The following is a 12,775-nucleotide window of genomic DNA, read 5'->3' as shown; positions in this document are numbered from 1 at the left end:
AACAAAATAGAACAGTAGAAGAAGATAGAGTGAAATAGATAAAAACAAAATAAAAATCGATGAGAATGATGGAAGAAAAAGAAAGTATGGAATAGACAGAATAAAGAAAAAGATAAGTGGCTAGAGCAACAAAGTCCTAACGTTCCTAATATCCTGTTCCCCGGCAACGGCGCCAAAAATTTGACACGTCCGAATATGCGTGTATGTACCGCAAGTGCACGGGTGTCGAAGTAATAATTATCCCGGTGAGTGGGTTGTCGAATCCACAGGGAACAGGGCTACTAGTACTAACTTCTTCTCTGCTTTCTAACCTAATGATAAATAGAAAGGTGTGGTGATCTAATGTGCGAAGAAGTGAATACCAGAGACGAATATGCAAGGGTTAAATGGATGGAGATCTCAATCAGTAAAAGTGGGGTATTCCGGCAATGCTCCCCCTAGGATTCAGGTATTAGGTACGGAATAAGCAAAGTGTTTCTATGATGAGTAAGTTAAGTTGTGGAAATCCAAATATAATTGGATCCGGCCTCCCGATCACCGATACTAGTCCCCTACGACGTCCCAGTGGAGAAATAGCTCAATCTCAACACCTCACACCACATATGACTGCAAAGCACTCTAGGGATTCCAAGAGTTGTATCTGATTCCTCCATATTGATCCAACCCTAATTCCCGGTGAAGGATCCTAACCCCCTACAAGGTCCCGGCGGAGAAATCTCTCAATTTCACGACTCACACCAAATATGGTTGCATAGAGCTTAAGGAACGGAGATAGAATACACTCAATCAGAAGGGAGAGGGGACACTCCACTATCTCATGACTCACCCTCTCAACCCTCTCTAACCTTGAAGTTCTAACTCTAATGGAGACCTCTCTCACATCAAAGTAACAAATCATGCAAATCCAATCAACCACAAGGATTAATTAAACAAGCAAGCAATGAGAATATAAGATTAAAACTTATTCAAACTCGGATTAAATAGAAACACTAAGCAAATCCACAAAAGATGAGAATCCTAGGGTTCACAAGCCCAAATACCCTCTAGGGTTTTAGCTCTCCATGGAGCAACATACAAAAACACACCATCAATGAATGAAAGTACATTAAAACCATAGAAATAAACCCCCTTATATATGAAGTGATGGCCTTGATGGAGAGCTTTCACATTTTGAAGGATCCACTCCGAAGCTAGGTTCACCGGTGGTTTCCATGATGCTATGACGGAGGAGGATTCGATCAAAGTTGGTGACGAAGCGCCTCCAAAGCCGCAAAGACCTCCTCTCCAAACCCTAGCCGTCTCACCCCTCAAGAGCTGCACAAAAGATGAGAAAGAATAGGGCAAACGGCTATTTATAGGCCTTAGATCGCGTTTGTCACGTGCCCTTACGCACCCATGTGGATTTTCCACGCGCCCGCGTGGGCTGCAAGAATTTCCACGCGGGGCGCGCAGAACAGTATTTTTGCTACAGTACTGCTACAGTGAAGTTCCTATAGTACTTTTCACGGAACGTGGTCCAAACACTCTTCTCTTGAGGCCACATGTCCAGGCACACGTCCATGTGGTAGGCTATAAAACTTTTCTTCATCGACGTATCTTTGAGAGGTCTTGCAATCTTCACAAAAAGAAGGAATATGAAGATGTGGCTGCCTTTGTGCCCTTCCAAATAGTGAATTGACTTGAATCTTCATGGAAGTTGGCACACATCTCCATGTTTATGAACTGCTCTCGTGTCTTGGTCCTTGAATTGAACAAGAACTCCCAACATTGTGTCTTTATAGCCTATGTTTGCTTCCTTTTTACTCTTCAAGGCATTCACAACCTATATGCATAAAAGAACACCAAATACACAATATGAGACATAAACCACAGTAAAAATGATGCTCAATGCATGTAAAACATATATAAAAATATGTCTACTCAAGCACTTATCAAAAACAAAGTCTCAGTTTTGGAAACCCGAATGAATGATTTAGAGAAGCACTTGACTAGATTTATGCAATCTGCAAATACAAGGTTTGAATCAGTCGAGGCTACACTTCGCAACTACACCGCCTCTTTGCATAACCTTGAAAATAAGGTGGGGCAAATTGCGAAGTCTCTCTCTGAAAGGCCACATGGAAGCTTGCCGAGCAATACAGAGACCAACCCTAGAGAGTACGTGAAGGCGATCACTTTGAGAAGTGGTCATGAGGTTGAAGGTAGGCTTCCGAGTGAGAAGCCAAAAGAACACGGACCAGAGGTTATAGAGGTAGAAGAGGGAACATGCAATGAGAAAGATGTGGCACCCCCACCTTTCAAGATAAGAATTCCTTATCCCTCTTGATTGAAAAATGACCAAGGGGATGAACAGTACAAGAAGTTCCTGAGTTTGTTCAAGCAACTCCACATCAATATTCCTTTTGTTGAGGCATTGGCCCAAATGCCTAAGTATGCGAAGTTCTTGAAAGACTTGTTGACTAACAAGAGGAAGTTGGAGGAATGTGCTTCAGTGATTTTAGATGCTTCAAGCTCTGCGGTATTGCAAAAGAACATGGCAAACAAGAAGAAAGACCCGGGAAGCTTCATCATTCCATGTAATATTGGCAATCTAGGTGAGGAAATGGCATTGGCGGACTCAGGGGCCAGTATTAACGTTATGCCATACACCTTCTTTCAAAAGCTAGGCTTGGGCGAGCCTAGGCCTACTCGGATGACTTTGCAACTAGCGGACCGAACAGTGCGACATCCGAGAGGCATCATTGAAGACGTGCTTGTCAATGTGGACAAGTACATTTTTTCGGTCGACATTGTAGTGCTAGACATCGATGAGGATGCGGATGTACCTTTGATACTTGGGAGATTGTTCTTGCGGACTTCCAAGGCATTGATTGACATGGACAGCGGAGAGCTAACTTTGAGGATTGGAGATGACAAGCTCACATACCGTCTTGCTGAAACCATGCGGCATTCTCTTGATTTCGATGATACTTTATACTTTCTAGACACTACTGATGAGATTGTTGATGAATACATGCAGGAAATGTTTAATCCGGAACCATACGAGGGTGTGTTCGACGAAGAGGAGGATTATGAAGAAGTAATGATGCTTGGTTTGACGGAAGAAGTAGCATCTACCCCGGGGATCTTGAAGAAGGTGCTCCGAAAAATGAAGAGGGCTAGGAGATGCCACCGGAAACACTCAAAGGCTTTTGGAGACGTCCGTAAACTGAAGGAGTTGGATGAACCATCGCTAGGCGGTCCGAAGCCCGATAATTCATCCTCTATCCTCAAGAGACTTTGCCTATCATGCTTTCAAGTCATGGGTAAGAGGGCAACCTTCATCTATGAACCCCCGTGAGGTAAGACAAGGTACGTCAAGCTTAGTGACGTTAAACAAGCGCTTCTTGGGAGGCAACCCAAGTGTTTACTATTTTCTTATCTTCTAGTTTAGTTTGTTTGCATGAATAATTTGTTAAGTGTTGGTGTCTTGATTTTTAGATGCTTGTGCTGAGATTTTCTTGTGGGCTTTGAGTATTCATCGTGTGTTTTCATGTGGAATTGGAAAAGTTATGTCGTTTGAGCTTTATTCCATGTTTTTCGCTCGTAAAACTTATATACTAAGGCAGGCTCTGAGTGTGTAAACATGTTCAGAAACTTTCTACAGAGCCTGCTGGTTTTTCTAAGGCATCTAGTGAAAACGCACAGGCGTGTAGAATTTCCGCACGCTCGTGTATTTGTATTGCGAGCTCATCCAGAGAAGGCACAGGGGCGTGCGGCTTCCCCTGTGAACGACCATGCGAATATCGCACGCCCGTGGGTAATTTCCGCACGGTCATGTGATTTCCTGCAGATTTTGTCAAATTATCCCGAGAGCGCAAAGGGGCGTGAACTCGCACATGCAGGCGACCTTGTGAAAACCGCACGGGCGTGGGTAATTTCCGCACGCCCATGCGAATCTCTGCAAAGGAGTCCTCTCTATCCCGAGAAGACACAGGAGCTTGCGCTTGCCTCTGTGAGTTAAGATTGTGAATGTCCACGCCCATGCTTAATTTCCGCACGGGCGTGCGAAACACTTAGGAGATTTTCTCGGATGTCCAGAGCAGTCACAGGGGCATGCATCTGCCCCTGTTGGTCGGGCGCATGAGCGTGTGTAATTTCAGCACGCCCGTGGAGGGGCGTTCAGAGACTTTGCGAGTTTCTCTCGAGAGTGCATAGGAGCGTGCATCTGCCCCTGTGGTGCTCTCTCAATGAGGCACACGTGCGTGGGTAATTTCCGCACGCCCGTGTGGATGCGCAGAATGGCAAGGGGCTTGACTTTTTTTTAAAAAAGGAGTCATTTCTTTCCTTGTTCACATCCTCTATTCCTCTGAGAACACCCTCACATCATTCCCTAACTTCCTTGTGTCAAGTTTGTGGAGTTATTGCGAGGTTTTCTGGCCGAATCTTAAGTTTCTCATCTCAACTCATCGGTGAGCCCTTTTTTTTTCTGTTTTCTTGATTTCTTCATCAATTCATGATTTAATTCGATGAATCCTGTCAGACACTCTTCGCTTCTTCAATTAGGGGGATTAGTCATGTTTAGAACAAAGTTAGAAGTAGTTTTAAGGTTTATTTTTGGATTTTTAAGGCACGACCGGGCGGGTTTTGCACGCCCCGTGGATCCACACGGGCGTGCGGAAATTCCGCACGACCATGTGGAATTCTGCAATAATGCTTTATCATCTTGCTTGACCGATTTATTCTCAAATTTGGCAAATTATGGCACCCCGGTCGAAGAAGCAAGCTGATAAGCGGCCAGGTGAGTCATCTTCCGAGTCTGAGGACATGAGTTTCACCATTCCATAGCACAGGGTTTGTTTTGAGCGGCTGTCGAGAGTTCATTTTGGACAGACTCGATTCTTTGATACAAGTATACTGAGAGATCTGCGGTAGGGAGATGAGTTGGCAGACGAGGTCGAGGATCTCATATCGGTAGGTGGTTGGAGGTAGTTATTGACTATTAGAGAGCCAGCCATACGAGAGCTCGCACTGGAGGTCTTATCATCATTTGATTTCGACGGATCCTATTCGAGCTTTGACAATATTGATGCCATTCAGTTCAGAGTATTTGGACACCACCATAGCTTGAGCGTTACTCAGTTTTCAGTTCTACTTGGCTTGTATGAGGAGGCATTCACAGACACTAAGGAGTACTCTCAGTTACCGACTGATTATCCTAGAGCCTTGACCCCGTAGAGAGCTTACAGAGTGCTATGTTGTCAGGGTCAGTATGAGCCGGGGGTGTCCAAGGCCACGTGCTTTTCCCGACCTGTATACAGATATTTACATGCCATCATGAGTAGGTCGCTGAATGGCCGTGGTAATAGCACTGGTGTTCTGAGCCGATAAGAACTTCTGTACTTGTACTCGATGGTGCAGCGCGTACCGATTCACTTAGGACACATCATGGCAAAGTACATCAGATATCAGGGGCATTATGCTAGATTGGGAGCGATCTTCTCGAGCCCCTACATTACGAGATTAGTGCTGGGCATGGGTCTCTTGGATGCGATTCGTGGGCTGAGAAGATGAGTATACCTATCCCCCTGTGTTTAGAGACACTGAGATTGATGGTCATGGTCCATAGAGTTTGGACAAGGGTTTATGCGTTGGTGCTACCATCTCCAGATATAGTTGAGGGTGAGGGTGATCATGCCGAGGCTTCCCATCCTGCTCCCCAGCCTCAGTCAACACTGATGGAGACCGAGGCACCTTCGGTGGCAAAGGATGCTTCCCCCGTACGTATGTTTTCACCATCTCGAGCCCATGATCGCTTCGAGAGGCTCGAGAGTGCAGTGGGAGTGATACGGACGGAGGTGGCTTAGGCTCAAGCAGAGATTGTCGAGATCAGGGCCATGCAAGCCGCTCAGTACACAGAGTTCATGGCATGTTTCGACATATTATAGGAGATCTTAAAGCGAGACGTCGCCTCTTCGTTTGTCTTGCGACTGAGGACTGCTCAGCCCCCCTCAGCATCTCCTGCACCCCCATATCCTATACCAACACCGGTGGATCCATCTTATGTTTTCCCACCACCAGCAGTAGCAGAGGAGCCGACAGAGCATGACACCGATATTTGACATTATTTTTCTGCATTTTCTTTAGTTTGCATTTTATTTTAGACTTGTTCACTCAGAAAGTATTCTCCTTCTGACTTTATTTTCATTTTGCATCTCGAGTTGTATTCATTGTCCTGCCTTTTTATATATACTCGAGTTATTTTGTTTTTTTATTGAGCTTCACTGAATCCCCTCGTATATGTGTGCAGATGGTCTTGTCACTTGCGGAATTGAGACTTTGTCATGGGCATGGCCAAAGTGCTTTGGCACTTGACCGTGTGAGCTTCACAACCCGTTGGAACACTACTCCCAAGGATTTAGCTTCATCAAACGCAACACTAGGAGTCAGGGGAATATTGTTTTGATTGCTTCTCCCACATATATTCTTCATTGATATACATTATGAGTGAGCTTGCATGTGTACATTGGGGACAATGTACAACTTAAGTATAGGGGGGGGGGGAGTTTCATAGTGCACACATCCTTTTTATCATTCTTGATTGATATACATGCTCACATAGCCAATTGCGGTTCACCTTAGTTGCAATGATTGTATTCTTTAGTTTAGGAGAATTTTTATCATTGAATGTTTTCATGCTCTAGTTTTATTTGAATTTTTAGGAATTTTTGCCCGATTTACACTCAGTGCACTGCTCACTCTTTAAACTCTATTGGAAACTCATGTTCGATGTTAAAGGGACTAGTTATAGTTGTTTCTTGTGTTAAATTCTAAAAAAAAATTAGTTTTATTGTTTATTTGTGCTTGTTGGGTGGAAAGAGCTACCACCTATGAAGTATGAAGCTACTCTCATAAGTCGGATACTAGCTGACAAGGTCCCCTTGCGTATATCCCGCAAGTGCACGGGTTTGTCGAAGTAATAATCCCGGGTGAGCGGAGTCGAATCCACAGGGAGTAGGGAGTAAAGACATTTAATTCGATTCTTAGCTATGTGGAGTATCAACAATGATAAGTGTGATAATGATTCAATTCTCTACAATTAAAAACAACAAGTAAGAGAGCAAAAGTAAGGAGGAGGCAAGGCAATCGATAAAGATGGGGTATTCGGATGATGCTTCACCTAGGAAAATCGTTTCAAGTGCAAGAACTCTCTATTATGCTTCCTAATCAATGCAATGGTGAGTCGTGGAAATCCATACATACATAGTCCCAAATCTAAGGTCAACTATACCTAACTCTATTCATGTCCCAGAGGAGAGATTAAATAACCTCTCAATCTCGCACTCGAATAAAGTTGCAATGAGCTCTATGGATTCCAAGTGATAAATCGCTTCCTAATTATAGACCCTAACCCTTTGGTCCAGTGGAAAGTCCCTAGCCACAATTAAGCAGAGATACTAAGATCCCCTCAACGCTTCACTCCATCGCACGCCGCAACTAGGCCCCCAGCTGGAGGTTCATCCCTTTAGACCATTCACTCTATTATGGCCGCAAAGAACTCAAGGAACGGAGGTAGAATCTATCACATCGAAGGGGAAAGGGGATGCTCTTGTACCTCTCGACTCATCCTCTCAACCCTCTCCAACCTAGCTTTGTCTAACGCTCGTGGTGTGTCACTCACTCACAAGGTTACCAACAAGAACTCTCAACCCTAGTGTCACTCTAGGGGAAACGTTCATACAATCAAGCATTCAAGGTTCGAACTCACAATAAACATCAATTTATTGAAAGCATAATAAAGAAGTTCAAAGGAATGAATATATCCTAGGGTTCACAATCACCCAAGTACCCACTAGGGGTTTAGCTCTCCATGGAGCTAAGTACAATCAAAGAAATTGAATGTAAAAGCAATGAATCCATAAAGAAACCCTCTCGATGGTCGTGTCGATGGTCTTGCAGAGAGTCCTCTACTCGTCGTCCAAGGATTCCCTCGTCCGGTATAGGATACGCCTCGACGGAAGCTCCCCTACCAACCTTCTTCCTCGGGGAATGATGATGTCGGAGCCATAGAACCTCTCCAAAACCTTGGCCAGTACCCTCAAAACCCTAGCAAGCCCTCTCAAGTTAGGGAAAAGATGGAGAAAAAGATTACCAAAAATCGGGGCTGAATCGACTTTTAAATAGGGTCGAATCGGGCAACTCCACGCGTGAGCGCTACACGCCGCGCGTGCACTTCCACAGGCGTGGATAATTTCCACGCCCAGTGTGGATTCTCTATTTCTCTGATTTCTCGGCCGGCTGTGAACAGTACTGCTACAATACATGCTACAGCATTGCTACATTGCTCTACTACAGTCTTCGACCTGAATAACTTCCCAATTCCATACTTTCATCGGGGTAACGTAAACGGGCACACGTTCCCATCGTGAATCACTTGCTTCTTCAATGATATATATGTTGGTGGAGCTCCTGTTCTTATATGCATAAGACAGAATGCTCGAGTGTGACTGCCTTTGTGCCCCTCCAAATGGATGTGCTCACTGGAATACGAGGAGGTTGGCACACACTTTAGCATCTCACACCTGTCCTATGTCTTCGCGTTTGAACCTTAGCAAGATCTCCTCCAAAATAGGTGCATTATGACCCACATTGGCCTATTTCCTTCATACTCAGCCTCACAACCATACCTGCATAAAATTAACATAAAAACACACATATTAATATAAAAACCTGAGAAAAGTAATGCTCAACATAAGGAAAGAATGCTTCACATTCATATCACACAAGCACTAATCATCCACGCCCGTGCGGAATTTCCGCACTGGCATGTAGAACACTTGGTATTCTTATCGGATGTTTAGAGAAGCCACAGGGACGTGCGGCTGCCCCTGTGGGTCGGGCGCACGGGCGTGGGTATTTTCCGCATGCCCGTGTGAGATCGTTCAAAGTTAGTGAAAGTTTTTCCCAAGAGCGCCTAGGGGTGTACACCTGCCCCTGTGAAGTTCTCCTATAGGGCGCACGGCCATGGGTAATTACCGCACGCCCGTGCGGATGCACAGAACATCAAGGGTCGCAATTTCTTTTTAAAGAAGAGTAGTTTCTCTCCCTCTTCACGACCTCTACTCCTCTGGAAAGACTATCACATCATTCTCCGATTTCATATCGCTAATTTGGCAGAATTTCTACAAGGTTTTCCGGCCGGTTCTTCATTTTCTCATCCCATCTCGTCGGTAAGCCCTATTCATCGTTATCTTTGGCAATTCATGGTTTCCATCGATGATTCAGGTTATTAATGCTTCGTTTCTTCAATTAGAAAGATGATTGATGTTTAGAACGAAGTTAGAAGTATTTTTGAGTTGTATTTTTGGATTTTTGAAGCGCGGCAGTGCGGTTTTCACGCCCCGTGGATCCACACGGGCGTGCTTAAATTCCACACGATCGTGCGGATTTCTGCAGTATTATTTTATCAACTTGTTTGATCAATTTTGTTTCAAATTTTGCACATTATGGCACCTCGATCGAAGAAACAAGCTAATAAGCGACCACGTGAGTCATCCCCTAAGACTGAGGGCATGAGGTTTGCGATTCCAGAGCATCATGTTTGCTATGAGCGCTTGTCGAAACTCCGTTTCGGGCAGACTCGATTCCTGGACACAACTATACTGTGAGATCTAGAGCAGGGAGATGAGCTTGCTAATGAAGTAGAGGATCTCGTTTCAGCAGGTGGTTGGCGGCAGTTATTGATGATTAGAGAGCCAGCCATCCGAGAGTTTGCACTGGAGGTGCTATCATCATTCGAGTTTGACAGATCGTACGCGAGCTTCGACAGGCTTGAACTCCATTGGGCCCGTAGTATTTGGACACCACCATATCTTGAGCGTTACTCAGTTTTCAGTACTACTTGGCTTGTATGAGGAGGCATTCATAGATACGGAGGAGTACGCTCAGTTACCGACTGATTATCCTGGAACCTTGACCCTGCAGAGAGCTTACAGAGTACTATGTGGTCAGGGTCAGTATGAGCCGGGGGTGTCCAAGGCCACGTGCCTTTCCTGACTTGCATACAGATATTTACATGCTGTTATGAGTAGGTCGGGGACACTATGAGTAGGTTAGCGTCAGTATGAGGCGGGGGTGTTCTGAGACGTCAGGAACTACTGTACTTATACTCGATGGTGCAGCGCGTACCGATTCACTTAGGGCACATCATGGCAGAGTACATCAAATATCAGGGACACTATGATAGACTGGGAGCTATCTTCTCGGGCCCCTACATTATGAGATTAGTGCTAGGCATGGGTCTGTTGGATTTGATTCGTTGGGCCGAGAAGATGAGTATACCTGTCTCCCTAAGTCTAGAGATGATGAGATTGATGGGTATGATCCGCAGGGTTCGAACAGGAGTTTTTGCTTTAGTGCTACCAGCTCCAGAGATAGCCGAGGATGAGGGTGATGAAGCTGGGGCATCTCAGCCCGCTCCCGAGCCTCAACCAGCACCGATGGAGACTGAGGCACCTCCAGCGGTAGAGGAACCATCCCCCGTGAGTATGTTTTCACCATCTCGAGCTTATGATCACTTTGAAAGGCTCGAGAGTGCTTTGGGGGTGATATGGACTGAGGTAGCGGAGGCTCGAGCCGATATTACAGAGATTAGGGCCACGCAGGCAACTTAGTACACAGCGTTCATGGCACGTTTCGACGTATTAAAGCAGATCTTAGAGCGAGACGTCGCGTCATCATTTGTCCTGTGGCCGAGAACTCCTCAAGCCCCCTCAGTTCCTCCGGCACCCTCATCCCCTACCCCGGCACTGGTGGACCCACCATGTGCATCTTCACCAGCAGCAGCAGCAGCACCTGAGCCTGAGGGCAACACTTACATTTGACTTTTAGTCCATTTTCGTTTATACTTTTTATTTTAGACTTGTTCACTCAGAAAGGATTCTCCTTTTGAGTTTATTTTCATTTTACATCTCGAGATGTATTCATTGTCTATCTTTTATATATACTCGAGATATTTTGTTTTTATTGAGCTTCACTGAAGCCCTCGTGTATGCGTGCAAATGGTCTTGTCATCATGGGAATTGAGACTTACTCTCTGTGGATATTATACCCCACTCACTTGGGATTTATTACTTTGACAAACCCGTGCAGTTGCACGTCACACGTAAGGGGCGTTGTCAAGTTTTTGGCGCCGTTGCCAGGGAGTAAGCGTTTAGACATACTTTACACTTTGAATCGAGCCTGATGCTCAGGGTTCGAAAATTCAATATGCTACAATTGAGGTAAAGTCTCTCAAGGTGGCTTACCCTATTGCTTCTTCGAGTGTGGTGCCATACCTGCAATAAATGATGAAGAAAATGATCAGAGAAGCTAAAAAAAATCATACTGCAAAATTCCACATGGGCTTGTGGAAATTACACATGCCCATGTGGATCTGCGGGGAGTGAAAACCGCAAGGTTGCATATCAATTCTCCAATAATACAACTTAAAAACACGGTTAAACACTCTCTAAACATGCATAAACCATTATAAAGTGAAAATTGGTGCAACTCATGACATTTAATCCACTAAAAACAAGAAATGGCGAATAGAAGAGAGATTAAAAGATTTATCGATGAAATGGGTATGAAAACTTCGAATTCGGCAGGAAAATGGACTGGGAATCCCTCTAAAACAGCAGTAAGAGGTCTTGAAATTGATCAAGAGTGATTTTCGAGTGTCTGGAAGGGTAATGGATGAAAATTTCAACAAGAGTTCTAAAGAAAAATTGCGTCTCTTGGAATTCTGCACAATCGCACGGGCGTGAGAAAGTTACCCACACCCGTGCGCCTCCACAAAAAAGACCCACAGGGGCAGAAGCACGCCCTGTGTGCTCTCGGGTGACACTCCTTATGTCTCTAAATGCAACCACATGGGCTTCTCTATCCAACCGAGAGAATCATCTAAGTGTTTCGCATGCTAGTGCTAAAATTACACACGGGCGTCGACATTCACAGTCCCAACTCACTGGGGTGGACGCACGCCCCTTTGTTTTATTGGGATGGAGAGAGCTCTTCTGCAGAGATCCACATGGGCGTGTGGAAAATACCCACGCCCATGCGTTTGTCACAGGTTCGCCCACAAGGGCGAGCCCACAAGTCTCAGAAGGAAAATACCCACAAATCTCTTTATTAGGGCCTCAACCTTGGTAGCCAGTACAGTGTTGTCATTTATCTCATAAATTCGAGCTACCCTAGGGGGTTTCTGTCTAGTACACCAATGGCACTCATTACTTGCCATATTTTCAATCAAAATTCAGCATCTTCAAGGGTTTTATTACTCAATGACCCCCCTGCTGCAGCATCGATGAGTAGTCTGGTTACATAATTCAGGCCATTGCAAAGCATTTGGATCATCATCCAGGAGGAGAAACCATGATGGGGGCACTAACGTAGGAGATCCTTGAATCTCTCATGTGCTTCAAAAAGTGTCTCGGAGTCTCCTTGCTGGAACGCAGAAATCTCTTGCCTCAATCTAGCGGCTTTGCATGGTGGGAAATACCTAGCAAGAAATTTGTCCACCATTTCCTTCCAAGTGGTGATCGATCCCGGAGCCAATGAAGTGAGCCATCTATATGCTGCTCCCCTTAGACTAAAAGGGAATAATCTCAATCTTATCGCATCATCGGACACTGAGTTAATCTTGACGGTGGAACAAATTTGGAGAAAGCGAGACATATAAGCATGCGAGTCTTCATCAGCTAGCCCATCAAATTGTACGGAATTTTGGACCATCCCAATTGTGCTTGCTTTGATT

The 12,775-nt window shown here is 45.0% G+C and overlaps 1 non-coding gene across 1 annotated transcript; it reads left to right on the top strand.

Annotated features, from left to right (window-relative positions):
- The first annotated feature begins 12,388 nt into the window (after positions 1 to 12,388).
- LOC120264086 lies at positions 12,389 to 12,495 on the top strand. Its single transcript, XR_005537265.1, has one exon. It is a non-coding gene; the product is annotated as a small nucleolar RNA R71 (small nucleolar RNA).
- The last annotated feature ends 280 nt before the right edge of the window (positions 12,496 to 12,775 follow it).

Source organism: Dioscorea cayenensis, chromosome 6, assembly GCF_009730915.1.
Source record: "Dioscorea cayenensis subsp. rotundata cultivar TDr96_F1 chromosome 6, TDr96_F1_v2_PseudoChromosome.rev07_lg8_w22 25.fasta, whole genome shotgun sequence".
Classification (NCBI taxonomy): domain Eukaryota; kingdom Viridiplantae; phylum Streptophyta; class Magnoliopsida; order Dioscoreales; family Dioscoreaceae; genus Dioscorea; species Dioscorea cayenensis.
The sequence above is the reverse complement of the archived record's forward strand: the minus strand, read 5'-3'. Positions and strand labels throughout refer to the sequence as shown.